Below are 6,000 nucleotides of genomic sequence, written 5' to 3' on the forward strand. Positions count from 1 at the left end.
AACAGCACAAAATCCTGCAGAACATTGACCCAAAATACCCGCAGTTGCGTATCACCACTACTAGATGTCAGTAAACGACCATATTTCAGTCTGCATCAAAGCCATGGAGACATACCTTGGCCATATGACTTGAAGGTATTATTTTAACATTGGCTGTCACTTATACAGACTGAGTCAGTTAATGCTTCAAACTGCCCAGCATCCAATACAGACTATAGGCTGTTTTTGTTTCACATAATGATCATTATGTGGAGAAAAATAATTATTATTTTCACTGAAAAGGATTTAATAATTTTATTGTTTTCATAATAATACAAAAATAAATACTGACCCCCTAAAATTATGCCAACTGACATGTCATTTAACACAATGCTGCTCACCTCCTTCTTCAGTTGCGAGTGGAGCTGGTTCAGGGGTATGGGGATGGGGAGACAGGGCTGCTGAGCCTGAAGCTGCATCTGTTGGGCCTGGCACCAGACGGGGGGCAGGGACAACTGATTTAGTATGAATAGCTTGCAAAACATTTGCCTGCATTGATTAAATGTCGGCTAAAAGAGGAGCGAAATGTAAACACTCAGAAATTTCTGTGAAGATATTAAATAACTAATGTTAGGGGAGCAAAAGTAGCCTATTTAACTTTGGACTAAACTAACAGATTCATTTCCACCACTAATGGACTGCACCCACCTTCCTCCTCACTCGCAATTCACTGCTAGCAAGTAACGTTCGCGCATGGTTTGGAGGGGGGGAGGGGAGTTGCCAAAAACAAGAAAAGAAAAATAAACCGTTCGTTTTATTAGTACATTCTAAATAAAATATTATATTAATGATGATAGGTTAATAATAAAAAAATTAAAAATTATACCTAATGCTCTAATGATTTTTTTAGGGCCCCTGTCAGTCATAGGCCCTTAGAATCGTCCTAACTTTTTGTTTTTGTAAGAAGTGTTGACATGCTGAATGCACCAAGGTGTCTGTTTAAACTACTAGCGCACAGCTTGAACACCCATGCATACCCCACAAGACTTGCCACCAATGGTCTCTTCACAATCCCCAAGTCCAGAACAGACTATAGCAGGCGCACAGTATTACATAGAGTCATGGCTACATGGAGCTCTATTCCACATCAGGTAACTGATGCAAGCAGTAGAATCAGATTTTAAAAACAGATAAAAATACACCTTATGGAACAGAGGGGACTGTGAAGAGACACACACATGCACAGACACACATGATTAGACATGCAATCTACACACACTCTACACACACGTACATGTGGATGTTGTATTGTAAATATGTGATAGTGGAGCAGAGGCCTGAGGGAACACAGTACATGTATTGCGTAAAGTGTTATGAAATGTCACATAATATTTTAAACGGTATATAATTGCCTTAATGTTGCTGGACCCCACGAAGAGTGGGAGCAGCTAATGGGGATCCTTACTAAATACAAATACAACAGATACATTTTTAGATGGGCACAGATCAGAGGTTACAAAATAATTCCAAGAATATGTGTATATGGTATGGTAATTCATCTGTGGATGGTATATCATATCACCCTGGCACTGGGAGGATTTGGCCATACTTCCTAACTGAGCTGCGGGAGAGAATGGAATCTGCTCAGAATATCACTGTGATGCCAAATATAATTTTAAAACGGCCACAGAGTTAATTCGCTGAGCTGTGAGAAAACTATGCATAGATCAACAACATCACGTTCACTCCACATTAGTGGCCTGTGGGACAGAGTGAAAGTCTGTGCAAAAAAATATCCTGATCATCCACCCTATTTGCAACAACGCCCTTAAGTAATTCTGCTAGTAATAATAATATCGCAAAGAATGTAACTTTCTGGGCAAATTGAACAACTTTTGGTTCGAATCAAATCAAAATCAAATCAAGTGTTATTGGCCACATACACATGGTTAGCAGATGTTATTGCAAGTGTAGCGAAATGCTTATGCTTCTGGATCCGACAGTGCAGCAGTATCTAACAGATAACATCTAACAATTCCACAACAAAACCTAATCTAGTAAAGGAATGGGATGAGAATATATAAGTATAAAATATATAGATAGGGCACCATCATGTTATAGGTATGCTTGTCACTGGCAGGGACTCGGGAGTTTAGTCAGGACCAAAATAAATATGAAAGGGGCAAATCCCAGGTAAAAACTATTTGCCTGTGCGCTTCTCTCTGGGGCAACAGGGAGAGCTTGCTCTGACCCCCATTCATCCTTATCCATGTCTTCTGCTTCCTCCTTCAGGGTGAAATTGTGCAGAAGACATGCAGCTCTAAAAACAATAGTTTTCTCAAGGGAATAATAACCTGGGTGGAACTGTGATGTATTTTTCTATACCTTACTAGTCCAGTTGGATGGCCATTATTATACCTTTATTTAACTAGGCAAGTCAGTTAAGAACTAATTCTTATTTCCGATGACAGCCTAGGAATAGTGGGTTAACTGCCTTGTTCAGGGGCAGAACGACAGATTTTTACCTTGTCAGCTCAGGGAATTGATCTTGCAACCATTCGGTTACTAGTCCAGTGCTCTAACCACTAGGCTACCTGCCGTATGGCGTGAGGAGATATGTTTTCAGAGAGTATGCAGAATCGCCCAGGATGTGAAACTGTGTGTGTTTGAGGTGGATGTAAAGAAGGCAGTTTCTGTTAACTCTTCCATCATGCACTGAGCCTAGTATAGATGTCCAAGAAGCACATTGTTTTCATCTATGTATGTATCTTAATTGTTGGTACTGGTATGGGGATGTTTGTGCCATGTATGGCTCCAATGACTCCAGGGAAATTTGTGTTGGAGGGAAAGGCTCTTGACCTCTCAGGGAACTCAACGCTAGGGCCATTTAACAAATTCCTCTCTTGTTAGAGAGGACTGTACAAACTTTCGATGGTCACTTCTGGTCACCCTCACGGACTCCACAGTACCCAATGCTTACTTCACAATCTTTGAAACATCAAACGGATCTCCCAGGTACATCTTTCTTATCAATAAACCCCACTCCTACTCCAGACTGAGAACCGTTCGGATGCTACAGACTTGAATGTTTGAATGTTGAATGCCAGCCCAGGACCTCCACATGCAGCTTCTTCACCTGCAGGATCATCTGAGGTGGAGTGTGGAGGGGTGCTGAGGAGTATTTCTGTCTGTAATAAAGCCCTTTTGTGGGGAAAAACTCATTCTGATTGGCTGGGCCTGGCTCCCCAGTGAGTGGACCTATGCCCTCCAAGGCCTACCCATGGCTGTACCCCTGCCCAGTCATGTGAAATCCATAGAAAGGGCCTAATTAGTTTATTTCAATTGACTAATATCCTTATATGAACTGTAACTTAGTCAAATCTTTGACATTTTTGCATGTCGTGTTTATATTTTTGCAGTGGTGGAAAAAGTACCCAATTGTCAAACTTGAGTAAAAGTAAAGATACCTTAATAGAAAATTACTAAAGTAAAAGTGAAAGTTACCCAGTAAAATACTACTTGAGTAAAAGTCCAAAAGTATTTGGTTTTAAATATACTTAAGTATCAAAACTAAATGTAATTGCTAAAATATACTTAAGTACTTAAAGTAAAAGTATAAATAATTTCAAATTACTTATATTAAACAAACCAGACGACACCATTTTATTTTTTATTTACGGATAGTCAGGGGCACACTCCAACACTCAGACATAAACGTAGCATTTGTGTTTAGTGAGTCTGCCCGATCAGACGCAATGCGGATGACCAGAGATGTTCTCTTGATACAGTAAGTGCATGAATTTAACCATTTTCCTGTACTGTTAGCCATTCAAAATATAACAAGTACTTTTGGTGGTCAGGGAAAATGTATGAAGTAAAAAGTACATTATTTTCTTTAGGAATGTAGTAAAGTAAAAGTAGTCAAAAATATAAATAGTAAAGTAGAGTACAGATACCCCCCAAAAATGACTTAAGTAGTACTTTACACTACTCTATTTTTGTTCAGTATATGTGAATACAGATTTGAAAAAAGTACTACTTTTTCAAATCCAGAGCGATTTACAGGAGCAATTAGGGTTAAGTGCCTTACTCAAGGGCACATCAACAGATTTTTCACTGAGTCAGCTCTGAGATTCAAACAAACAGCGCTTCAGTTACTGGCCAAACCTCTTAACCGCTAGGCTACCCACCATATGTATTTCAGGCCTTATTTTGAGGGCCTAGATTTACCCTAATACAGGGGCCTGAAACTCATACACATAATTTTTTACCAAAACCACACCCATTCCACTTTTTAAAAATGATAACATATTCAATTAGGATCTCACTTGGTGAAGTCATTGTTCAAAGGACTCAAAGTGGATGAATTCAACAACCATCTCTGTCACCAACCAATGCAGTCATGGGCAAGGCAATCTGGGAAATATTTGAATAAGCTTTACACTAAGCAATGTGTTTGATTTAACACTGTTTAACACTGTAACTTTCAATTTCAACACGAAGTGAAGAAGATAACCTAGCCTTTAAACCAGAAAAGTGTGGAGCGTTAGCTACATGTTGGAAATTATTGAAACATTGAATCAACACGAGATGAAGAAATAAACCCACCTTCCTTTAGACTAGAAAGACATGAGACCAAACCCCAGTTGTACCACGTGACCACCCAGATGACACATTTGAAATGGTTAGAAAACATATGTCTTCTGCCTCCCGGGTGGCGCAGTGGTTAAGGGTGCTGTACTGCAGTGCCAGCTGTACCACCAGAGACTCTGGGTTCGCGCCCAGGCTCTGTCGTAACCGGCCATGACCTGGAGGTCCATGGGGCGACGCACAATTGGCCTAGCGTTGTCCGGGTTAGGGAGGATTTGGCCGGTAGAGAAATCCTTGTCTCATCGTGACTCCTGTGGCGGGCCGGGCGCAGTGCTAACCAAGGTTGCCAGGTGCACGGTGTTCCTCCGACACATTGGTGCGGCTGGCTTCCGGGTTGGATGGCGCTGTGTTAAGAAGCAGTGCGGCTCGGTTGGGTTGTGTATCGGAGGACGCGTGACTTTAAACCTTCGTCTCTCCTGAGCCCTTACGGGAGTTGTAGCGATGAGACAAGGCAGAAGTAGTAGCTACTAAAACAATTGGATACCACGAAATTGGGGAGAAAAAGGGGTAAAAAAAACCAAACATATATCGTTAAAAAACTTCTGCCATGGTGCCCCAAATTCCTAATGAGTTAATGATTTAATTTAATCGGGTAACAATTAAACATGGTTAGTGGATTAAATAAATAACAGTCATCAGCCTCATTCCTATGCTACCAAACAGTGGTCATCAACCTGTTCTACACTTTTGTTAAATTGAAACATTTGTTTTCCTCCTTCACAGGAAAGACAAGATGGTGATTTTCACAAGAGCAACAAGTGACGTGAATGCACTTTTTATGTATTAGCTTCTACACATTTTATAAATTAACTTTTAAAGCTCACAATATGTGGACTATGCATTAAATATACTTGTGTCCAATAAACCCTTGACTACCATGCTTGGTGCAGAGCTTGTTTTTGTTTGCTTGTTGATTGGGACAGTCAAGGGCCCAAATTAGGGTAGCAAAGGGAGAGTGTATTACTGGAAACTTCCTGAATTTTGGTAACTTTCAAGTAAGAAATAATAATTATACAATTACTTCTAGTGGCATTTTGCGGTACTTCAGATTATCTTTGGCCCTCTGTGACCTAATCACATGTAAAATATATTAAAGGAGTTTCAAGCAAAATAAATAGAATGACAAAGCTGTAAAATATTATTCTAAATATATACCATCAACTTGGTGAATAACATTGTTTAATGAGGATTTCAGCATTAGATATCCTTTATATATTTTTACACATGTATTTATTCATCTTTGTTGTGAATGTTTTGGTGGCAGTTGTGAAAGAAGTCCATAGTTGGAAGAGTTGCAGTTATTTGAATTAATTATTTGTTGGTGCATGCTTAATGATTTTATGTTCTAGATGGCTCTTTTTTTTTCCAAAG

The sequence above is a fragment of the Oncorhynchus mykiss genome, chromosome 15 (genome assembly GCF_057628025.1).
Source record: "Oncorhynchus mykiss isolate SJ-2025 chromosome 15, ASM5762802v1, whole genome shotgun sequence".
NCBI classification, from domain to species: Eukaryota; Metazoa; Chordata; class Actinopteri; order Salmoniformes; family Salmonidae; genus Oncorhynchus; species Oncorhynchus mykiss.